The sequence below is a fragment of the Elephas maximus genome, chromosome 8, assembly GCF_024166365.1.
Source record: "Elephas maximus indicus isolate mEleMax1 chromosome 8, mEleMax1 primary haplotype, whole genome shotgun sequence".
Classification (NCBI taxonomy): Eukaryota; Metazoa; Chordata; class Mammalia; order Proboscidea; family Elephantidae; genus Elephas; species Elephas maximus.
In genome coordinates, this window is record NC_064826.1 from 50,393,277 (window position 1) to 50,419,721 (window position 26,445).

General features: G+C 35.9%; 1 protein-coding gene across 5 annotated transcripts in view; it reads left to right on the forward strand.

The window, feature by feature from the left end:
- CD36 (CD36 molecule) overlaps positions 1 to 26,445 on the forward strand; it is a 113,359-nt gene that overhangs the window by 24,633 nt on the left and 62,281 nt on the right. For 2 of the 5 annotated variants that reach the window (XM_049893588.1, XM_049893595.1), the window contains exons 1-2: positions 8,878 to 9,036; positions 18,879 to 19,172. The exons of 2 other annotated variants lie outside the window; for them this stretch is intronic. The gene's annotated coding sequence lies outside the window, so the exon portion shown is untranslated. Of the gene's footprint in view, positions 1 to 8,877; positions 9,037 to 18,878; positions 19,173 to 26,445 lie in introns of those variants that run through there. One more of the 5 variants, XM_049893597.1, reaches the window with a different exon arrangement.

The following is a 26,445-nucleotide window of genomic DNA, read 5'->3' on the forward strand; positions in this document are numbered from 1 at the left end:
TACTGTAGTATTAATGTTGCCTGGTTGAAGCCCCAGGTTCTACTCAGCGCAACTTAGCCATTAAATGAGAGACTGAGGTGGGAGATCAGAAAAGTGTTTTTATTTCATTGTGCAAGAAAAGGAACAGTCGGGGCTGCTGCCTCCAAGGCTGCTCAGCGAGGGTGAGAGGGAAGGTTACTTTTATGGGGTTTCCAGGCAGGAAGTTCATAGAAGTTGCATCAGCAACATTCTTAATCATACTACACAGGCGTAATGGGGTTTACATATAACTTCGTGCATTGCAAGTTCAGAAAATGGTGGTTAAACTCTACCCAGAGGTAGGGAAGTTACTATGTTTGAGGTACTCAACTAAAAGGTTATCCAGAATGTCAACATGGCACCTAAAAGGGTTTCTGCCAATTTTCTCTAGCTTTTGGCAGCAGTTAAGGAAAAGGGAGCCAGGATGTTAATGTAAAGCTACAGGGCTTGTCAAGCAATATGCTTGAGGAAATAGAATTTTCCACAGCCTGGGATCCTCTGTCTTATTAATGTGAAAGTAATAAAGTCATAAGAGAAAAATTGACTCCAAGGCAACATTCAATCTTGTCCATTGTTAATTTTAGAAACATGAGATTAGGAATGCCACAGCCATTCAGGACATTGTTTCCCCTTTCTGATTCTAGAACCTAGCTGCGTTTTGTAAAGATTACAAAAGAATTGGCCATAACAAGAGACACTGATTCCTGCTCTTGGGTATATTACATTTACTCTATTTAAATTTATTTATATATTTACCCTATTCTGAGAGCGATAATTCTCATATTCTTTTTCTCTCCCAATTTTAGTTTCTAAGTGATTCTCTTTGAAGCCATTACACTTTTTAGAGTGCTTGGTTTAGTCATTCTTACTCTTCTCTTTTTGTGATTATTTTGAAAAAAAATTATTTTCTAGTGTATGGAAAGAATTTGCACTGGATTTTGCTATTAGAGAAAGTTAGGTAGTGGAAATGGAATTCTTACTGGCACTATAAAGCAAAATGAGAAAAAATACTCGTGAACGAGGGTATAGCATAATTTCATTATATCTAGATATTGAGACATGTATATTTCTTCTATAAACTTATTACAAAGAGAGCGGTGTTTGTACATGACTGTTCCCCAAATAGTATGTGTTAGTTATTTAGAGAACTCATTAATCAGGAAGGTAATCTGCTACTATTTGGAAATTAATCATTATTCTAAATATATATTTTAGGTATCTATTAATATTTTAAAATTTAAAAAATGAGTTTACCCCTCAATAGTATTTTACAACGTATCTTCAATTTTCTCATTTAGGGGACCTTTTTTTTCTTTATTAAATATGAAGGTGATTAAATGAGAAAATTAAACTTTTTTTTTCCTACAAACTGTCTGACCTACCCTCTAGGTTCCTGGTCACCAAGAGTCCCAGATTCTTATATTCCTAATAGAGAAGAATCCAGTGTCTTGCATCTTCATCCCAAGTTCACAGACCCTAGTAAAGGATGTAATTGGTCCAATTTGCTTCAGATGTTCATTCTTGGACTCATGAAATGTGACCCACAAGGAAAGTTTTATATCTATTGGCAAGAGCCCAGCCCAACACCAGTTACTATGCCCAGGAAGGTCAAAGCCACAACTAAAGGAATTAACCTCATAAAGATAGGGATATTCTTTCCTTAGAAATAGGATCTCAAAAAAAAAAGTGAGAAAGAGAGAGAGAAAAAACTGATTTATAGGGACATATTTGTACATGTGTTAAATCTATAAAGTGGTCTCCATCCTTTCAGTAAAAAAAAAAAAAAAAATGTTGTACCCTGAGACACGTTTCTAGGGAAATACTTAAGAAAACAAAGAAGCATGGAAGAAACACTAAAGTGAAGAGTCACAAGATAGGAAAAAGTAAAGGACTGGTAAACAGTTATAGAATGCAACTCAATTAAAATCTAATTGTGATTTTAAAAATGTGTTAGATTATCAAATGAATATTTGTTAATGAAAAAAGTCAAACAATATTTCAAAGCTAAAAGAAAAAAAAAGACAACTATCCTATTTTCTCCATCCTCTCTGTCTCAGGAGAAAACACTTTGGACTATTTCTAGATAATGTACTTTCAGTGCTATTCCTTGATTTTTAAAAAATTTTGTTTTGTTTTCTAACTAGTTTTTTATTTCCTTTTGTGGAAGAGAAGAATTTAACTCTGATAGTACTACACTTGATAACACACCCTCCCACCAGCTCCACGTGCATACTTCTCTTCTTCCTATCTGATCAGTATGGTTACTTTTTGACACTATTGACTGTGTACATTATTATTATACATTTTCTTTACAGCAAAGCTAAAACATATAATGATTGCTTTCTTTCCGGTATAATTTGTTTTTTTTCCTGATGATAATAATTGCCTCCTTACGTCTCCTGCCCTCCTGGTCCAATTATGACTGGTTTTTCTCTAGAACTGAGACTTCTGCCAGCCTCTTACTAGACGTTCTGTCTTTCCATGTCCAATCATCTGTTTTTCTCAATCCTCTGTCTTCTTATTTCTGGGTTTACTGCCTTCTTTTGGTGGAGTTTTTACTCTGGATGCTCCATGAAAAAGGGTTGAAGGGATGTAAGATTTGGGTCCTTGCATATATTAAAAAGTCTCTGGATTCCTGGTGGCACAGTGGCTAAGAGCTAGTTGCCTGTGCTCATTCTTGAAACTTTGGCTACACATAGACTAGCAGTTGGAAATAATTTTCCCTCAGACTTTTGAAATGATGGCTCAACTGACGTTTAATTCCTGATATTGCTAGCGGTCTTTCCGATCTGTATGTGACCTCACTCCCAACCCTACTAGGGCTTTCATGGTCTTTTCTGTTTTCTTGATACCCTGCAATAGTATACTCAGGTAGGCTATGGCACGTGGCCCTTTTAATCCATCGTGCTGGGGTTCAGTGACTTCTTGCTCTCTGGAGACTCCTGTCCGTCAATTTCAAAAATATTCTTGCATTCTGTCCTTACTTCCTACCTTTGTGTTTGTATTTTTTTTTTCTAGAGAAATGCTATTGTACTGATGTTGAATGTGCTCTACTACTCTCGTATTGCTCTAAATGCTCCTCTCCCACTCTAATACTCCTACTCTAATGTTCTAAATGCCCTACAAACTGTATTATTTCTGCAATTTTCTTAAATTTTCCATACTATTGACTTTTTTAATGTAGCAAATATATAGACATATGTGTAACAAAATATTTGCTATTTCAACATTTTTGACATGTACAATTCAGTGATATTAATTACATCCATCATGTTGTACAACCATTATCACTATCCATTTCCAGATTTTTCTATTACCTTTAACAGAAGTCCACTGTCCTTAAGCAGTGACTCTCTCTCCTACCCCGATGATAACTAATAAACTTTGGTCTCTATATGTTTACCTACTCTAGATATTTCATATAAGTAAAATCATACAATATATGTCCTTTTGTGACTGACTTATTTCACTCAGCATAATGTTTTAAAGGTTTGACCATGTTGTAGCACTTATTAGGACTTCATTTCTCTTTATGGCAGAGTAATATTCCACTGTACGTACATAAAATTAGTGAAGCTTGGAAAGAAACATGACCATAAAAACATTACATCTAGGTGATGCATCTGGGGTAGATTTTAAAATTAGTTATCTGGGATTACCAAAGACTTTTAAAGTAAAAGAAATAAAGGAGACTAAGGAAATTAGTAATTTTGAAACCAACTTCTATGACATAATGCTATAGGCTATCCGTATTTTTGTAATATTTTTGGTGAAAAATAGAACAAAGACACTTTAAAATATTTTTCTTCTTCTTTCAAGTGGAAATAAAATTTCCCTTTATTTACTTTTTTTTATATAAAACATATTGAGTTCCATCTTATTGTGAATTATTTATACAACCTTAGATTCCTTGTTTCTTTAGGCCTGAATATAAATATTTGTTTTTCTAACCTCCTAATTAGCAATAAGGTGGTATGCTTTTATCCATAGTAAGAGACATACAAATATGCTAAGATTTTTTTAATTTACATTACTCAAAAAAAAAGAAATCTGTAACTTCCATAAATAATTTACTTTTGATAGTTTTAATCTGAATACTTTTATATTTAAAAATTTTTAATTTATTCATGTATAGAAATATGTATATGTAAACTTTAGTATATATGCCTTTAAGAGGCATTATTTTCAAACTAAATTTGGTATTTTTTTTACACCATTCGAGATGTTTGCCCTCATTTTCTACTTTTAATGGGCTTTTCTTTATCCATAAAGACCTGACAAATAACAAAACAAAGATCTTGTAAATGCATCCAGTATGTTTTTCTTTTCTTTTCAGCACTAAATACATTTTTTGTGCTTTGAAATAGAATTTTCTAGTTTCTGTTTTGCTTCTTTTCACAAGCTAGAACTTTTGGTAGTTTAAGACGTATTTCTAAGGTGAAAACTATCTTCAGTAACAGTGACTAAATATAGTAGGTGCTCAATTAATTTGAGATGAACTTTCTCTAACCTTATTTATTTTGAAGTAATGAGATAACTTTTATATTTATATATATATATATATATATATACCAAAATACAAATAAACAAACCCATTACACTTGAGTTGATTCCAACTCATAACGACCATATAGGACAGAGCAGAACTTCCCCCCCATAGAGTTTCCAGGGAGTGGCTAGTGGAAGTGCAATGCTGACCTTTTGCTAAGCAGCCTTAATGTTTAACCACTGTGCCGTGAGGGCTCCATATATAATATATACATCTGTGTATTTCATATTGCTTAAAGTCACTGGGTTTTTGTAGAAATTGCTGAATCTTTCTACAGATGGTGGAATGTCTTCCGCCTCCACCCCTTCCTCTGTGTTTGTCAACATCTAGTAATTGGTCTTGACTCATCCTTGAAAACAAAGCTGGAGTATCATTCCCTCTTTACATTTCCTTCTAAAAATTCCCTTTTCGTGGGTCCCCACATTTCGTTATAGCACCTGTTGTACTATTTGGGAGTCCCTGAGTGGTGCAAATGGTTAACCTGCTTGACTGCTAACCAAAAGTTTGGAGGTTCGAGTCCATCCAGTGGTGCCCTGCAAGAAAAGCCTAACAATCTACATCTGAAAAATCAGTCATTAAAAAACCTATGGAGCAAATTACTACTCTGAAATGCCTGGGGTTGCCATGAGTCTAAATCGACTTGACGACAACTGGTTTGTACTATTTTATAACATTTCTTCTATGTCTGTCTAATCTTCATTCCATGAAGTCATTGTTAGGCGCCGTCGAGTTGGTTATGACTCCTAATGAACCTGTGTACAACAGAACAAAACACTCTCTAGTCATGTGCCATCCTCGCAAGTGTTACTATATTTGAGCCCGTTTTTGCTGCAACTACGTCAGTCCATCTTGTTGAGGGTCTTCCTCTTTTCCACTGACACTCTACTTTACCAAGCATGACGTCCTTCTCCAGGGACTGGTCCCTTCTGAGAACATGTTCAAAGTACATAAAACAACGTCCCACCATCCTGGCTTCTAAGGAGTATTCTGGCTGTGCTTCTTCCAAAACAGATTTTTTTCATTCTTCTGGCAGTCCATGGTATATTCATATTCTTCACCAACAACGTAATTCAAAGGCATCAATTCTTCTTCAGTCTTCCTTATTCATTTTCCTGCTTTCACATGCATGTGAGGCGATAGAAAAAAAATACCATGGCTTAGGTCAGACACACCTTCATCCTCAAGGTGACAATTTTGCTTTTTAACTCTTTAAAAGAGATCTTTTGCAGCAGATTTGCCCAGTGCAATGCATTGTTTGATTTCTTGACGGCTGCTTCTGTGGATGTTGGTTGTGGATCTAAGTAAAATGAAATCCTCGATAACTTCAATCTTTTCTCCATTTATCATGATATTGCTTATTGGTCCAGTCGTGAGGAGTTTTTTTTTTTTTTTTTTTACTTTATGTTGAGGTGTGATTCATACTTAAGGCTTTGATCTTCATCAGTAAGTGCTTCAACTCCTCTTCACTTTCAGCAAGCGAGGTTATGTCATCTTCATATCGTAGGTTGTTAATGAGTCTTCTTCCAATCCTGATACCCCATTCTTCTTCATATAGTCCAGCTTCTCAGATTATTTGCTTAGCATACAGATTGAATAAATATGGTGAAATGATACAACCTTGACACACAACTTTCCTAACTTTAAACTGTGCACTATTCCCTCATTCGGTTTGAATGACTGCCTTTAGGTCTACTTACAAGTTCCTCATAAACACAATTAAGTGTTCTGGAATTCCCATTATTCTCAATGTTATCCCTAATTTGTTATGATCCACACGGTTGAATGCCTTTGGATAGTCAGTAAAACACAGGTAAGTATCTTTCTGGTATCATCTGCTTTCACGCAAGATCCATCTCACGTCAGCAATGATATCCCCCCTTCCATACCCTCTTTTGAATCCAGCTTGAATTTCTTGCAGTCCCTGTCTATGTACTGCTGCAACCGATTTTTGAATTAACTTCAGCAAAATTTTACTTGCTTTTTTTATGATAGTAGTGATATTGTTGGATGATTTCTGCATTCCAGTGGACCACCTTTCTTTGGGATAGGCACGTATATGGATCTCTTCCAGTTGATTGGCCAGATAGCTGTCTTCCAAATTTCTTAGCATAGATGAATGAGCATCTCCAAAGTTGCATCCTTTTCTTGAAATATCTCAATTGGAATTCCATTAATTCCTGGAGCCTTGTTTTTTGCCGATGCCTTCAGGGCAGCTTGCACTTATTCCTTTAGTACTGTTGGTTCTTGATGGTATACTGCCTCCTGAAATCATTGAACCTTGACCAATTCTTTTTGGTAGTGATTCTGTGTATTCTTTCCATCTTCTTTTGATGCTTCCTGCGTTGTTCAGTATTTTCCCTGTAGATTTCTTCAGTGTTGCAACTCGAGCCTTGAATTTTTTCTTCAGCTCTTTCAGCTTGAGAAATGCCAAGTTTTGTCCCTCCCTTTTGGTTTCTAACTCCAGGTCTTTGCACATTTCATTATAATACTTTACTTTGTCTTCTTGAGCCACCCTTTGAAATCTTCTGTTCAGCTTTTTTACTTTATCATTTCTTCTGTTCATTTTAGCTACTCTACACTCAAAAACAAGCTTCAGAGTCTTTTCTGACATCCATTTTGATCTTTTCTTTGTTTCCTGTCTTTTTAATGACCTTTTATTTCTTCATGTATGATGTCCTTTATGTCTTCCCACAACTCCTCTTGTTTTCAGTCACTAGCGTCCAATTGGTCAAATCTATTCTTGAGACGGTCTCTAAATTCAGTTGTTGTTGTGGATTTAATTGTGTCTCAAAAAAATGTGTGTCAAATTGGCTAGGCCATGATTCCCACTATTGTGTGGTTGTCCACCATTTTGTGATCTGATGTGATTTTCCTATCTGTTGTAAATACTTCCTCTATGATGTTAAAGAGGCAGAATTAGGGGTAGTTGTGTTAATGAGGCAGAACTTAATGTACAATATTAGGTTGTGTTTTAAGCCATTGTCTTTTGAGATATAAAAGAGAGAAGCAAGCAGAGAGACACGGGGACCTCATACCACCAAAAAACAAGAGCCAGGAGAATAGCATGTTCTTTGGACTCGGGGTCCCAGTGGGGAGAAGCTCCTAGACCAGGGTAAGATTTATGACAAGGACTTTCCCCCAGAGCTGACAGAAAGGGAAAGCCTTCTCCTAGAGCTGGCACCCTGAATTTGGACTTTTAGCTTTCTGAAATGTGAAAGAATAAATTTCTCTTTGTTAAAGCCATCCACTTGTGGTATTTCTGTTAAAGCAGCACTAGGTAACTAAAGCAGATGGGATATGCTAAAGGTTGTATCTTGTCTCTTATGGATTTGTTTGGATTTCTTCAGCTTCAACTTGAACTTGCATTGGAGCAATTGACAATCTATTCCACAGTTGGCCTCCGGCCTTATTCTGACTCATGATATTGAGCTTCTCAAATGTCTCTTTGCATAGATGTAGTCAAGTTGATTCCTGTCTATTCTGGCACATTCCACATGTATAGTTACCATTCATGTTGTTGAAAAATGTATTTCCAATGTACAGGTTGTTGGTCTTGCAAAATTCTATCATGCAATCTTCCATGTCATTTCTCTCATCAAGACTGTATTTTCCAACTACTAATCCTACTTCTTTTTTTCCAGCTTTCACATTCCAATCACCAGTAATTATCAATGCACTTTCATTGCATGTTCGATCAATTTCAGATGGCAGAAGTTGGTAAAAATCTTCAATTTCTTCATCTTTGGCCTTAGTTATGGGTGTATAAATTTGAATAATAGTCATATTAACTGATTTTTATTTTAGGCTTATGGGTATTGTCTTATCATTGACAGTGTTGTACTTCAGGATAGATCTTAAAATGTGATGTGATACTGTTCCTCTTCAACTTGCCATAATATATTGTATGATTCTCCAATTCAGAATGGCCAATACCATTCCATTTCTGCTCACTAATGCCTAGGATATCGATCTTCAAGCATTCTGTTTCACTTTTGACAACTTCCACTTTTCCTGGGTTTATACTTTGTACGTTCTATATTCTAATTACTGATGGATGTTTGCAGCTGCTTATTCTCATTTTTGAGTCATGCCGTATCAGCAAACGAACATCCTGAAAGCTTTATTCCATCTATGTCATTGAGGTCACGCCTACTTTGAGGAGGCAGCTCTTCTCTAGTAGTATTTTGAATGCCTTCCAACCTAAGGGGCTCATTTTCCAGCACTAACAAACACCATGTTCTGCTGCTATTTATAAGGTTTTCAGTGGCCTTTTTGTTTTTAGAAGTAATTTGCCAAGTCCTTCTTCCTAGTCTGTCTTAATCTGGAAGCCCTGTAGAAACCTGTCATGGGTGACCCTGCTGGTATTTGAAATACCAGTGGCACAGCTTCCAGAATTACAGCAACATGCAAGCCACCGCAGTACAATGAACTGACAGATACATCTGCTGAGAGTTTTATATTGCCAAAAGGTAAGAATTTAGATATGACAAAAGAAAACTTATATTTAACTTGTATTTTTATGCTTTCTTCCTGGTCTTTGATACTATTTATCACCTGGATTCATAAACTCAGGGTCATCTATCTCATAGTAATTCTGAGCATATTTGATTTTATCTAATTTTCCTAAGTTTTCCCTTTACCAGGTTTTGTCATCTATAAAAAAAAGTGGCTAACAATACCCAATTTACAGCGATTTTTGAAGAATTAAATAATGACACATGTTATCATTTAGAAGACCTGTGGTAATACATGAACAAATATTTTGTCCCTCCTCTATCCTTTCCTAGAATTTTCAAGTTGACCTGCATGAGGGTAGAGAAATATGATATACTAATTAAAATAGAATTTTATTTAAAGTAAAATTTAAGAAAACCAAATTGCACTGGAACAGGAATATTTGTTTAAAAATTAACTTCACAGGAGTAACAGAGTACAGTGTATGGGAATTAAAAAGAGGTAAATTATTCCAGTTATTCAGAGGCTTAATACTAAGTTGACTAGCATTGCTGAAAAAGAAAGGAGAATAATGATGCACCCCTAAAATTAAAGTAATACTTTATAAAATATCAGGGCAAAACCTGGGAGAAAAGAGAGGTGAAAATATGGAAAATAGAAACATAAGGACAAAAATTAAGCAATTATTAGTTGAAGATTTTTAAATAACCATTAGAATGACTTAGAGCAAGGGAATCTAACTCCCAGAGTCCCTGAAACATCATTAAATGATCAGAGCTAGATGAGTCCTAAGATTCTCACGTCTTCTGCAATGTGAAGGTCATGACAGAGGAAAAAAATGTGTCATACACAGAAGTGGGTGAAAGGTCTTTGAATGAAGAATCACAGCTATTTATATCTGAATAAATGTGGATGTCCTATGAGTAAGAACTCTTTGTTGTCTTTGACAACAAATTCTCTGTATGTAGAATTTTCTTCTATGTGAGCTACATCTCTAGAATGTGAGCTCCTGGAATGTAAGTGTTCTAAACAATAGAAACCAATTGGACAAACATTATTATTGGGTTCTTTTGGTAAATATTGTTAAGCATCAATAAACAACAGTAGAGGACAGCTACAGATCCCTCCCTGGAAGAGTATAGCAAAAGCCCTCTCAGACTGGTTTCTGACTGAAGCAATTGCATAACAAGCAGGAATCCATCTGTACCATGTGCTTCATGAAGTCCCCAGTCTCAGCTCTTTTAGGCATCCCAACTGTTCTTGCAGGGAAGGTTAATCAGATGCACACACTCAACATTCTATGGATTCAGCTAACCTAACCATTCAGTCGTAGTCGGACAACTAAGAATGCTCTGAAATCAAATGTTAGAAAATGGATCATTTCTGAACTGCACTTTATGTAACTGAGCTTCCTGGATCTTTATACCCTTTTAGGTAAGATTATAAAATTAGCCCATAATATTTCTAGCCAATTCAATTAATTTCACCAGCGACAGCCCCATTATTTGCAAATCTCCAGTGTTTAGGCAATAAAGATAACTAGATTATGGACTTCAATTAAATGTTAAGTAACCAGCTCTAGAATAAATATTCTCAACTAAGGTAGATGCCCACTTGTAGGAGAAAGATTTAAATTGCCTACCAAGGAGCCAAGGTGGCAGATAGACAGACGCTTCTGGTGAGACCTCTTTACAACAAAGACCCGAAAAAACAAGTGAAACGAGTATATTTATGACAAGCTAGGAGCCCTGAGCATCAAAGGCAAGCTTAGAAAATGAACAGAGGGTCAGGGGGAGGAAGAGACAGTTCAGAAGTGGAGAGGAGTTACCGGACCTGAATTGCAGGGAGCCCTCAGGTACCATTTCTGGAGCAGTGGTGGGGGAAGAAGCCCAGCCACACAGGCTACTCACACCTCCAGAACCTGAGAAGAAGAGCACTCTCGGCAAAAGCTATGCACTTGTGTATATTTTACCATGCCCCCCGGATCCCCAAGCTGGCTTCAGTGGCTGAATTCTCTGGGCCTGAGATAGGCACTGTTGAGGGTCTACAGCCATCCTCCCAGCCTTGGAGAAGGAAAAAATTTGCAAATGGGGAGGAAGATAATTTTCCAGTTCCACTAACTGGGGGAGCTCAGGACAGAAACAGCTCCTGTCCAGGCATAAACGGTCTGTGGACTTTGAGCACCTTTCCCCTCTACATGGACCTGTGTGGACCTATTTCAGGAGAATAGGCCCTAGTTGGCAGACTCCAACCATTTCAGCTGTGCGGTGGAGAGGTGTGTGTTTGATGTTTGACATTGCTTCCCCTATTAAACAGGGTCCTCACCTACCCGCATCAGGCACCTAAGGACTGGTAGCTCCACTCAGGTCACCCAGCCACCCGCGACAAGGGTCCAAGGATAACTGGTACCTCCCAGTCCTTACAGCCAAAAACATTGGGTCCCCATGGTCCATCTGCAGAACCCACCCACCTGCATGCTCAAGAGAACAGGGACGTGCTTTCCTCAGAGACACTCGGGGCTCAGTTCTCAACCCCCTGCCTTGTTCAGAGCATGACCACCTGCTGCAATCAGATACCGGTGCATACGCCAATCATCCCTGCCCATCTAAGACTATAGGACAGAGCCTGTACCACATACTTGATGATCAGCTACCTGGAAACCTGAGCTGAATTCATACAAGAAAAGTGAATGGACTCCTAGACTGATATACCTGATAACAGCTCTAGCCATCTGGGGACAGGACATCAGAGCTCCAAAGGTGAAAATAATCACCTAGCTGACTCAAGCAACCCATTTGGGTATATCAAAACAAAACAAGGCAAGAATCTATGACACAGTAAGCTAGCATAAACTAATACAATAACTTATAGATAGCTCGGAGGCAACAGTCAATAACAAGTCACATAAAGAAAAAATCACGATCACCTCAACAAGCTCTCAAAAAAAAAAAAAAAAAAAACCCAGGGATCTTCTAGATGAAAGTGCCTTCCTGGAATTACCAGAGGCAGAATACAAAAGATTAATATACAGAACCCTTCAAGACATCAGGAAGGAAATGAGGCAATATGCAGAACAAGCCAAGGAACACAAAGATAAAGCAACTGAACAAATTAGAAAGATTATTCAGGAACATAATGAAAAATTTAATAACCTTGAAAAATCCATAGACAGTAATCAGAAATTGAGAAGATTAACAATAAAATTACAGAATTAGACAACTCAATAGAAAGTCAGAGGAGCGAAATTGAGCAAGTAGAAGCCAGAATTTCTGAACTTGAAGTTAAATCATTCGGAACTAACATATTTGAAGAAAAATCAGATAAAAGAATTTTAAAAAATGAAGAAAAATTAAGAATCATGTGGGACTCTATCAAGAGAAATAACCTACGAGTGACTTGAGTACCAGAACAGGGAGAGATAACAGAAAATACAGAGAGAATTGTTGAAGATTTGCTGGCAGAAAACTGCCCTGATATTGTGAAAGATGAGAAGATATCTATCCAAGATGCTCATCAAACTCCACATAAGGTAGATGTTAAAAAAAGTCACCAAGGTATATTATAATCAAACTTGCCAAAACCAAAGATAAAGGGAGAATTTTAAGAGCAGCTAGGGATAAAAGAAAAGTCACCTGCAAAGGAGAGCCAATAAGAATAAGGCCAGACTTCTTGGCAGAAACCATGCAGGCAAGAAGGCAATGGGATGACTTATTTAAAAAGATGAAGGAAAAAAAAATTGCCAGCCAAGAATCATATATCCAGCAAAACCATCTCTTAAATATGAAGGTGAAATTAGGACATTTCCAGATAAGCAGAAGTTTAGGAACTTTATAAAAATCAAACCAAAACTATAAGAAATACTAAAGGGAGTTTTTTGGTTAGAAAATCAATAATATTGGGTATCAACCCAAGACTAGAACATTGGACAGTACAGCCAGAAGTCAACCCAGACAGGGAGATCAAAAAATAAATCAAGATAAAAAAAATCCTCAAAATAGGGTAACAGAGATGTTATATGTAAAAGAAGACAACATTAAAACGATAAAGAGGGACTAAGAAATGTAGTCATAGATCATCCATACGGAGAGGAAGATAAGGTGATACAAAGAAATAAAAGTTAGGTGTAAATTTATCAAAATAGGGGTAAATAATAAGGTAACCACAAAGGAGACAAACTATCCTACACATCAAAATAAAAGAAAAGAAAAAAATAGGGACTCAGCAGAAACAAAATCAACAACAATGAATATGAGGAAAGGATAATATATAATCTACTCAGCACATAAAATTAAGTGGGAAAAAGAAACTTTCAACAACACACAAAAAAAGACATCAAAATGATACTGCTAAATTCGTACCTATCCATAATTACGCTGAATGTAAATGGACTAAATGCACCAATAAAGAGACAGAGAGTGGCAGAATGGATTAAAAAACATGATCTGTCTATATGCTGCCTACAAGAGACACACTTTAGACTTAGAGACACAAACAAAACTAAAACTCAAAGGATGGAAAAATATATCAAGCAAATAGCAATAAAAAAAAAAGCAGGAGTGGCAATACTAATTTCTGACAAAATAGACTTTAAAGTTAAATCCATCATAAAGGATAAGGAAGGATACTATATAATGATTAAAGGGACAATATACCAAGAAGATATAATCATATTAAATATTTATGCATCCCATGATAGGGCTGCAAGATACATAAAACAAACTCTAACAGCATTGAAAAGTGAGATAGACAGCTCCACAATAATAGTAGACTTCAACACACCACTTTTGGTGAAGGCAGGACATCCAGAAAGAAGCTCAATAAAGACACAAAAGATCTAAATGCCACCATCCACCAACTTGACCTCATAGACGTATAGAGAACACTCGACCCAACAGCAGCCAAGGATACTTTCTTTTCCAACACATATGGAACATTCTCTAGAATAGATCACATATTAGGTCATAAAGGAAGCCTTAGCAGAATCCAAAACATTGAAATATTACAAAGCATCTTCTCTGACCATAAGGCCATAAAAGTGGAGATCAATAACAGAAAAAGCAGGGAAAAGAAATCAAACACTTGGAAACTGAACAAAACCCTGCTCAAAAAAGATTGGGTTATAGAAGACATTAAGGAGGGAATAAAAAAATTCAGAGAATCCAATGAGAATGAAAACACTGCCTATTGGAACCTTAGGGACACAGCAAAAGCAGTGCTCAGAGGTCAATTTATATCAATAAATGCACACAACCAAAAAGAAGAAAGGGCTAAAATCAAAGAATTATCCAGACAACTTGAACAAATAGAGAGCAACAGAAGAAACCCTCAGGCACCAAAAGAAAACAATCAAAATTAGAGCTGAACTAACTGAAAGAGAAAACAGAAAAACAATTGAAAGAATAAGACCAAAAGCTGGTTTTTTGAAAAAATCAACAAAATTGATAAACCACTGGCTAAACTGAAAAAAGAAAAACAGGAGAGGAAGCAAATAACCCGAATAAGAAATGAGATGGGCGATATTATAGCAGACCCAACTGAAATTAAAAGAATCAAAGCAGATTACTATGAAAAATTGTACTCTAACGAATTTGAAAACCTAGAAGAAATGGATGAAGCCCTAGAAGCACACTACCTACCTAAACTAACACAAACAGAGGTAGAACAACTAAATAGACCCATAACAAAAGAAGAGATTGAAAAGGTAATCAAAAGACTCCCAACAAAAAAAAGCCCTGGTCCGAACGGCTTCACTGCAGAGTTCTACCAAACTTTCAGAGAAGAGTTGACATTACTACTAAAGGTATTTCAGAGCAAAGAAAAGGACGGAATACTACCAAACTCATTCTATGAAGTCACCATATCCCTGATGCCAAAACCAGTTAAAGACACCACAAAAAAAGAAACTTACAGACATATATCCCTCATGAACTTAGATGCAAAAGCCCTCAACAAAATTTTAGCCAATAGAATTCAACAACATATCAAAAAAATAATTCACCATGACCAAGTAGGATTCATACCAGCTATGCAGGGATGGTTTAACATTAGAAAAACAATTACTGTAATCCATCACATAAATGAAACAAAAGACAAGAATCACATGATTTTATCAATTAAGCAGAACAGGCATTTGACAAAGTTCAACACCCATTCATGATAAAAACTCTTAGCAAAATATGAATAGAAGGAAAACTCCTCAACATAATAAAGGGTGTTTATACAAAGCCAACTGCCAACATCATTCTAAATGGAGAGGGCCTGAAAGCTTTCCCCTTGAGATCAGGAACAAGACAAGGATGCCTTTTATCACCGCTCTTATTCAACATTGTGCTGGAGGTCCTAGCCAGAGCAACTAGGCTAGATAAAGAAATAAAGCACATCCAGATTGGCAAGGGAGAAGTAAAATTATCTCTATTTGTAGATGACATGATCTTATACACAGAAAACCCTTAGAAATCCTCAAGAAAACTAGCGAAACAAGGTAAACATACAAAAATCAGTTGGATTCCTCTACACCAACAAAAAGAACATGGAAGAGGAAATCACCAAATCAATACCATTTACAGTAGCCCCCAAGATGGTAAAACACTCAGGAATAAATCTTACCAGAGATGTAAAAGACTTATACAAAGAAAATTACAGTACACTTCTGCAGGAAACCAAAAGAGATCTACATAAGTGGAAAAACGTACCTTGCTCATGGATAGGAAGACTTAACATTATAAAAATGTCTATTCTACCAAAAGTGATCTATACATTTAAAGCAATTCCAATCCAAATTTCAACGACATTCTTTAATGAGATGGAGAAACAAATCACTAACTTCATATGGAAGGGAAAGAGGCCCCGGATAAGTATAGCATTACTGAAAAAGAAGAACAAAGTTAGAAGCCTTACTCTACCTGTTTTTAGAAACTATTATACCGCCACAGTAGTCAAAACAGCCTGGTGCTGGCACAACAACAGATACATAGACCAATGGAAGAGAATTGAGAATCAAGACATAAATCCATCCACATATGAGCAGTTGATATTTGACAAAGGCCCCAAAACAGTTAAATGGGGAAAAGAGTCTTTTTAACAAATGGTGCTGGCATAACTGGATATCCAACTGCAAAAAAAATGAAACAAGACCCATACCTCACTCCGGGTACAAAAATGAGCTCAAAATGGATCAAAGACCTAAATATAAAATCTAAAACGATAAAGATCATGGAAGAAAAAATAGGGACAAAGTTAGGAGCCCTAATACATGGCATAAACAGTATACAAAACATACTAACAATGTAGAAGAAAAACTAGATAACTGGGAAAAACTGGGAGCTCCTAAAAATCAAACTCCTATGATCATCCAAAGACTTCAACAAAAGAGTAAAAAGATTACCTACAAATTGGGAAAAAGTTTTTAGCTATGACTTTTCCAATCAGCACCTGATCTCTAAAATCTACATGATACTGTAAAAGCTCAATTACAAAGAGACAAATAACCCAATAAAAAATGGGCAAAAGATATGAACAGACACTTCACTAAAAACATTCAGGTAGCCAAGAGATACATGAGGAAATGCTCATGATCATTAGCGATTAGAGAAATGCAAATTAAAACTACAATGAGATTTCATTTCACTCCAACAAGGCTGGCATTAATCCAAAAAACACAAAACAATAAATGTTGGAGAGGCTGTGGAGAGATTGGAACACTTATACACTCACTGCTGGTGGGAATGTAAAATGGTAGAACCGCTTTTGAAATCGATTTGGCACTTCCTTAAAAAGCTAGAAATAGAACTACCATACAATCCAGCAATCCCACACCTTGGAATATATCCTAGAGAAATAAGAGCCTTTACACGAACAGATATATGTACACCCATGTTCACTGCAGCACTGTTTACAACAGCAAAAAGATGGAAGCACCCAAGGTGCCCATCAATGGATGAATGGATCAATAAATTATGGTATAGTCACACAATGGAATACTACGCATCGATAAAGAACAGTGATGAATCTGACAAACATTTCATAACATGGAGAAATCTGGAAGGCATTATGCTGAGTGAAATCAGTCAGTTGCAAAAGGACAAATATTGTACAAGACCACTAATATAAGAACTCAAGAAATAGTTTAAACAGAGAAGAAGATATTCTTTGATGGTTACGAGAGGGGGGAGGGAGGAAGGGTGGGAGAGGGGTATTCACTAATTAGATAGTAGATAAGAACTACTTTAGGTGAGGGGAAAGATAAGACATAACACAGGCAAGGTCAGTGCAACTGGACTACACCAAAAGCAAAGAAGTTTCCCGAATAAACTGAATGCTTCAAAGGCCAGTGTAGCAAGAATAGGGGTTTGGGGACCATGGTTTCAGGGGACATCTAAGTCAATTGGCATAATAAAATCTATTAAGAAAACATTCTGCATCCCACCTTGGAGAGAGATGTCTCGGGTCTTAAACGCTAGCAAGCAGCCATTTAAGATGCATTAGTTGGTCTCAGCCCACCTCGATCAAAGGGTAACGAAGAACACCAAGGACAGAAGGTAATTTACAAACCCAAGAGACAGAAATGGCCACATGAACCAGAGGCTACATCAGCCTGAGACCAGAAGAACTAGATGGTGCCCGGCTATAACCGATGACTGCCCTGACAGGGAACACAACAGAGAATGAGGGAGCAAGAGAGCAGTGGGATGCAGACCCCAAATTCTCCTGAAAAGACCAGACTTAATGGTCTGACTGAGACTAGAAGGACCCTGGTGGCCATGGCTCCCAGACCTTCTGCTGGCCCAGGACAGGAACCATTCTTAAAGCCAACTCTTCAGACATGGATTGGAGTGGACAATGGGATGGAGAGGGAAGCTGGTGAGGAGTGAGTTTCTTGGATCTGGTGGACACTTGAGACTATATTGGCATCTCCTCCCTGGAAGGGAGATGAGAGGGTAGAGGGGGTTAGAAGTTGGTGAAATGGACACGAATAGAGAGAATGGAGGGAGAGAGTGGGCTGTCTCATTACGGGGAGAGCAATTGGGAGTATGTAGCAAGGAGTATATACGGTTTTGTGTGAGATACTGACTTGATTTGTAACTTTCACTTAAAGCACAATAAAAATTAAAAAGAAAAAAAAAAATAAAGTGCCTACCAGCCACAGCCAAATTATAATTTATGTCAGTTTTGAAGTACATTACGGATAATCTCACAATAGGAATATTTTCTTCCTCCTCGTGGCCAAGTTCTGGGCACATAGTAGCTAAATACCCATTGAATACCTGTATATATGAAAATGCACGTCAGCAACATTAATCCCCAGAGAATTGTTTCCTTAGAAGATTTGAGGACAAAAAAACCATTTTTCCCCTTACTGATCATATACTGTAATAATTACTGTAATAATAATACATTAATGGCTCATACTTTTCAGGGTATTTAATTATTTTGATTTGGTTCTTATGAGTTGGCTACATATTAGTATATATATATAAAAAAAAAATAGTTGCCATCAAGTTGATTCTGACTCAATAGTGACCCACCAAATATTGCTATCTTAGTTCTTTCATGTGGCAAAGGGATGTCTTACTACTATAAACCTGAACTTGTTAGTTTTTGCAAGGTCCTGTCCAATGTTGCACCATCTCTAGTTTTCTACAAACCAGAAATATTCATTGATACTTTGTTTCTTTTCCCAAAGACCATGTTGTTATGAGGTTCCTAGGAGGACTATAAAGTCCTCTAACAAAGACACAGGATGGAAAGAGTCAAGGGAATTTCTATGAGAGAGTAAGTTGGAATATCCCTGGAGAGGGAGCTGCTTCTGTGTTCTTTTAAACGTCACAGAGTAATTGTTTTTTTTTTTTTTTTAAAGGAAAGAACCAGGGGGAAAGCAGCTCATTTTCAAGCTGGAGAAGTTGGCAAATACTAGTTTCAGTGTTTACTTTGGTTTAGGAATCCTACTGACTCACTTAAGTGTTAGTCGAAATTCCACAGCCATTCTTGGATACTTGGAGGTGGGACTGACAGAGGTACAGCAGTGATTTGACCGAGCACTTGGGACAAACACAACCAGAGGCATCATTGTTAATTCCATGGTCTTCCAACCAGCATTTGGAAAGTTCATTAACATTCGTGGCCTTGTACTCTTTCTTCGGACTTCTAACTGGTAATTATGTTTTTTGAGCGCTGCGAAGTTACCTAGCTTAGTGATGGTGGACTCTAGACTGACACCTGCAATACTCGAATCTCTTAACTTGGTTTGATTTTTGCTTTCTTCTCATTTGGTTTAAGTGGTATATGCATTTCTCTTATCCCTCAGGAAATTGGGTATATGGAATATTGTAGGAATTCAATCCCAAATCACCCAGTCCCAGGTGTTTAGATAAGCAGTTGCATCTAAAAGAAAGTGGAGGGAGTTTGTCACTTGTAGTAACTTTACTATGATCTTGTCAGTAATAATTACAGTACTAAGTGTGATAAGAGAGTATTAAAAAAAACTTAAAATTGCTTCCAAACACTCCAAAATTCACATGCTTATATACATGTAACAAAGAAGGAATATCTTAATAGAGCAACATACTAAAAGGACTAATTTATGAGCAGCTATATTTTATTCTTTAAAAATATATATGTTGCAGGGAGAATATTAAATGGTAGATGGTCACTTTTTATATAAACATGCAATTATAATGAGTATCATTATGAAAGATTTGAACTTTGTTATATTAAGAATGTAAGGCAGCATATTGATATTTGGACGGGTTGTCTTCCCTCTCTTGGAGAAATAGGAAAGAATCTATCTTCCCCTACTTCTGATGGTCAAAAGTCATAATTAGAGGCCACAAACAGTCTCTGCTGCTGGCATTCCTGGTGTGACTGTACTCAACAGGTGGCTGCTATGACTTGTTTGAGACATGATTTGCAACTTTATTTTACCCTCAGGTTAGAGACTTGTACTGAATACCTAGTTGCTGAAATCTGTTGAAGTGACAGCCAACTGGATGTAAGAAATAAAAAAAATAAATAAATTAATCATTAAACTAAAACCGCCTTTTGACTTACAAATCATTCCCAAAATGTTTTTCACAGTGAAAGTGAATTAGAATGATGGTGGGAGGTAGAGAAAACCAAGCAATTTTAGAAAACTTAAGCTAAATAAAATTTTACAGATCTCAAGCACAGTTGTTTTGTTGGTCACACGTACCCATTTCAGTTAATAGCATTTTATCTCTGCTTTCATTATACTACAGTGTTTTGTGGGAACGATCCACATTTGTATACCATAACTTCATTTCATTGTGATTACTTTAAACAGTTGCAAACTGAGCCTCATGGATTAAATGAGAATGCCAAGGCAACAGGCATTATGTGAAGATGGGAAACTGAACGTACTTAACAGAGACAGGGATTAGGCATGCTAATACAAGTTCATTATAGGCATGATTCATTATCTTGTTTATGTCTCAGACCAATGCAATTCTTTTTGGGCAGTTAATATGATCACTTCAGCATTTTGAGACAAGCCATAATTATTTCCAGACAAAATCCCAAGTAATTACTGATCTACAATTACTTAAGTTACCTAAATACACATACTAAATACTGACCACTTTCTGTACCTAATTTCATCCACTTGGCATTTTGAGTACTGAAATAATTTCCCAGTACAAGTGTTATTAATTAATAAATTAAAGGGATATCAATACAGAGGATATTTTATTTATAAGGATCACTGCTCTATTGGGTAATTAGCAGATCCTAGATTGAATTTAGAATCACAAGTTTATATGTTTCGACTCGATGGCAAGTGGTCTTTTTTGGGTCCTTGAAGATGATGAAAGATCAGTGGATTCCTAAGTATCTGCAGTCTATGGAGTCTCAGGTTGCTTAGAAACTCAGTGACTATGGGCTTGCTATGGCAACCAAATTTATCAGTGAATGCAGAACTAACTTAGCTGGCAGTGTGCCATCTCTCCATATTTTGCTGGTAAGAATATTCAGATTGGCTCTTCTATCATACTGATATTTTTATTATTTACATTTGAGCTAAATAGCATTATAATTTACCAAATTCTGAAAATTATAAATTATACTTTATAGTAAATGGCAATTACATGAGAATTAAGCTTAATTCTCTCTATATTTTTAGTTATTTCAGATTTATCATGCCTACTAGTTATTATCTCATTGGCTAAGTGTTATGTATGTGTGTATTTATATTTATGTAGTTATATACATTTTTATATATATATGATTTGCAATAAATTAAAAGCTTGAGAAAACAATACTAGTTCATTATATTATTTATATGCTAATAAAAAGGTTTTTCAAATTTGATTTTTAATAATCTTTCTACCCAATTAATCTATAAATCTATATATAAGTATACACAGTCCATTTTAATATTTTTATTTTATATTAATAACTCCTGATTTTCAGATCATATCAGTATAAGAGGTGTGTTGCAATGTTATTTTTCTTTAAAATCTTAGGACTTAAGTAATATGCCATGCAATCTGATGCATAAATGTATTAGAAATTTAATTCCTTTGTAAGGCACTTTTTTTTTTTTTTTGACAAAACTAGAAAAAACATTAGGGAACCTGCTCTTGTACGTAGGTTGAATATTTACTCCCTGCAGTACGTTTTCAACTGTTTTGCCCTTTATGAATTTAGGCATGTTTTCAGATTTTAATAACATTCTGTATTTTTACATATACCTGCTACATATAGACTGAAGTCTTCTATGTACTACTTCATAGGTGTGTTATTTTATTTATCTCCCTATTGATTCTAACGTTTGTATGTTTATCGCAAACGATAGCAGGGGTAGAGCCAGCAGTGTCTCCTGAGACAAGGCTGCTACAAGGTTCTATTTATTGCCTTTTCTCCTGGGTTTTGGCATTTATGCAGTTTGTTTTGATATTTAAGAGTTCATCTGTTAAGAGCTCTCTTGAGGATAAAAGAATCAGTCTGGCTCAGGTTTTCACGAGATAATGATATATTAGGTGATATTTTAAATTTTTCTTTGTATTTTATTGATTGCCACAGAATTCTGTAAGTGACCCATGTTCTTGAATCCTCAGTTTTATCAGTTCAGCTGGGGAATGCCCTTGTCAATGATAATGTGGCTCATCTCCCAAACGGAAACAAGTGCAAAGACAAAATTTAAGGCGTTTTTCTTGAATTAACTGCCATCTGAATAGAGAAGCCAATTCCCAGGGTTTTATTGTTTAAAACTCCAGTGATTAGGCCACACTGGCCCCCTCAGCAGAAGTGCATTTCATAGTTAAACTAAAGGCCCACTGATTTTTAACAAAATAAATGAGCAGTCCAGGACAAATCAACTGAATAAACCAAAGGAATCAAACTATTAGCAAGGTATCACAGACATCTTAGTCTCTGAGAAGACGTTGGCTTGACATGTAAGTTCAGGTGGTAGAGACTTAGGTCGGGAGACTTGGAGAAAATGTTTTAAAGGCAAAAACATCAATAACAACCACCTACTCATAATGATTTACATGTAATGTTTATCATGCTTTTTGTACAGTTGGGTAATTCCAATAAATTTTAGAAAACTTCATTTTAACCAATGTGTCTATTCCAGGCAAGAGGCATGTAAACAAACCCGGCAGGTAACCCTTGTTGTATAGGAATATGACTCTCATCCTTGTATTCCAGTTAATCAAAAATATTTGCAGAATGAAAGAATTAAAGCCCCCAATGCTGAGTGATCAGATTATTTATCTGTTTCATACATTCAGATCTTTGCCTAAGACAGACTACATCTGTTCTTTTTTCCGTTACATGCATGGCATCTATGAAACATAAAAAACGCAGGTCTGGAAGATTAACAGCACTTTTAAGCCTTGGCATCAGGTAACCTGGAAGTGCATAAGTACCTCCTCTCTTACCAAAGCATTTAATATACTCATGTCTGTTTTTAATCTATAATGTAATAACTATAGTATATTCCTCATATAGTCAATGAATATTTGAGCACCTGTTATAGGTCAGAGACTATTTTAAACCCTAGAATGTAATAATAAACACTACCAACATGGTTCCTAGTGATTACATTATAGAGAGTTTCATTGTGATTTATGAATACACAAATAAATAATGAATTGAACTTTTTTGGACCACTTTCTATAGATAGAACCCTGAAGTGTTCTAGAGATCTATACATGAATAAAATATAGTCACATGGTATTTTATATGTGCTGTATATTATAGTAATATCTATCTATATATCTGCAAGTATTGCATATAGTATAGAAAACCATATTGCAGGAATATTTCTCTCCTTTTTTTTTTTTTGGTAGCAATCTACTGGTTAAGCCATGTGTATTGACCACACTTAAAGAGCTAGAACGTTGGTTAGGTGATATATGTGTTTAAAGTATGTGTGATCTAAATAAGTCCATGTTTTACATAGAATCTCAGGGTATTAGTTTGGATGCTTTCAACTCAAATTAGGTAAATCAACACGAGGATTTGTTAGCTCACATAATTGAAAACTCCAGAGTTAGTCCTCTTCAGGCACACTTGGATCAAAGCACTGACTCTTCTTAGCTCTCCCTGCTCTTTTTTATTTAGGGTTGACTTTGTTCCAGGGTGTTTTTCCTCAAGATGTTAAGATGGTCCCCAGCAGTATGGCTGCATGTTTCCTTGTTCTCATACACAAGGGATTAGGATGGAGGAGAGAGGATAGAAGAAAGAGTATCGATTCCCACCAGTGTTGAACAGTTCCAAATCTACATAGCTAATACCATGTATCATTTCGAAAGGATTTTAGAAAGAAAGATAAAAATAAGATGTCAAATAGTCAACTAAAAGTGAACCAGAGATGATAAATGCAGGGTAACTGAGGAAGGAAAGAAGAAAAAATAAAAAGAGAAGCTTGTGAAAGAGAAGTGTATATTCAAATAGTATTAGAAAAACAGTATTTTGGGACATGTTTCTTTCTGACATGGAAAATATTCAATGATGTGAAATTTTCAATCATCTTGCAATGAAGCAGTTTCCAATTTTTATGAACTTATTTTACCTTAAAGGTGAAAATTCCCCTCTCTCTAGTTCTCTTCCTCCAACCTACTGTGATTACCCAATTTTCCCTGAGGAGCTGAAGAAAATGAGAGGAAAAACAAGCCTAGCAATTATCTTGGATCATGTCCAGAAAATGTTGTTAGGCCTTGGAATACACAGAGGTTGCTGCTCCAAGCCTTGTACATGCAGCTTGGGAAAACAATGATATTGTCAGCATATTCATTCTGAACGGGAAAGTCCTGTGTTGCTAACAAAGGAGCATTACAGAGTGTATTGAAACATACCCAGACAACGTATGCATCTCAATTCGCCTTTGTATCTTTACCCACGAACTGAAGGCTTTGTGGAATAGGAGAGTTTGTTTACCTAAATACCACAGAGATGTGAGACCTGGACTCCAAAAGCAAAGAAAGCTAAGCTGTGTCCTCCTAGTCTCGGAGGATCTTTATACTAATTGAGTAGTGTGAAAGTAGCAGGACTAGTAGAGTCGTTTGAGAATGACCTTCCATAGCAATTCAGTTTCCGTAACCTACTATTGATTACTTAAATCACAACCCCAAAACAAGAGAGAAGAGTGACATTCAGGAGCCTGAAAGGAAATGGCCACAATAAACATGTTCTGAGCACTTGGTCGCTTGTTGGAGAACGATGAGGATGATAGAAACTTGCAGAAAGTCTAGGTTGACGCTAACTAAACCTACCTAGTACAGAGAGAAGGCTGAAAAATTCCTTTCTACTTAACCACACTATGAATTACTTTAGTAAATCCATCATCATTACCCCATAGTGTGAAGAAGCCTTTAATACTGCTGCCAAATTTTCAAGGGTTAAATGAAGTTTAATAGGTAAGTCAAGTTTCTCTATCATTTAAAAGCTAAATGTGGTGATTCCAAGTGGAAGGCTTTACCCTATCCTCAACAAGTTTATAATTTCTTTCATTCCAGCAGATAAACAGCTATCAAAAAAAACACACATGCTGTGCAGTTGTGGGTTTTGTTATTTTAGAAATATTCTGAGTTTGTGAGATGTTTGTCTTATTCTTTATAGAATGGTAGCCTCCCTATTTTTATTCTGTCTTGATTCTAATGTTTATGATTTCTAGACTATATTCATGTAAACAAAGTGATTTAAGTAATTTAAGTGTTTTCTAGGACAAAAAGTGACTTCCAGAAGCTTTATTAGATTTTGTATTTTATAAGTATATATATATATATAATATTTTATAAATACAAAATAAGGCATATTTTATACTTATGTATATAAGGTGTTTTTTGGTTTGTTTTTAAAATAGTATTATATGAGGCTTTGTTCAAACTAAAAATACATTTGGGGTAAAATATTTCCACTTTGAATCCTATGGATTCTTGAAAATCTTAAGAATATATTTCAAGTTCTGCCAAGGGGTTCATTTGAGAAGTGGCACTCCAAACTACACTTGTTGGTCTCTTGGAAGAAAGAATGTGATCCTTCCCCTCATGTCCATTGCAAACCAAACTGGAAGATGGTCTTTTGATTTCATTACGGGATTTGATAGACTGATTTATATTCCTTTAAGACTTCTATCAAAAGCTGCTTTGTCACTCCAAATACCGGATGTGTGCCAAATGGTTCTTCAAAGCATCAGGGCAGAAGGATAAAACTTCTTCATTCGAACAGTACACGACGGAAAAGGAAAGCCATTAGAGATGTATTATTTCCTATGTGGTGACTATAGAAATTTTTGTTCTAAAGCATGCTTATTAGGACCATTCTTTTTCAGTTTTAAAAGAAAATCTAATTAGGCATTCTTCCACGGTCCCGGAACTGTATGCTTGTGTATGTGTATAGATGTATATCTATTTAAATATTCCAGGAAGCTGTTGGCCAAGTTTTGTGTATTCTTAAACTTAAGGTAACAGATGGTCAGATGGCATAGATGTCAATATAATTATGTTTTTTTAAAAGAGACTTGTCAGTGTGGTTTAGTATATTTCTTTATTTATTAAATGGAACAAAATCACTTTAATTCTCGTCCATCAGAATTCTTTACATAAGTCATTCTGTTTTTATATATTCATCATAATCTTCAACTATTTCATTGAGGCTTAAACAGAATAATTAAAAAAAAAAAAAAAAAAACCTGATAAGCATTTTAAAACATTTTGATCAAGCCAAGAGCCAGTGTAAATGTAAATTTATTTCCTTAACCCATCTTAAAACTCTTTTATTTCCTTCATTTTTAAGATCTTCCACATCACAGGCTATCTGAAGTCCAAGGCTATTACAACATTTCTCAACTCTAAAAGTTATTGTAGCCTCAATTACACTGAATGTTCTTTATTTCTCTCCTGGGAAATTTCAAATTGCTTGAATACTTTCTTTTTTCTCAACCCTTTTTTTAAATTTGGAAG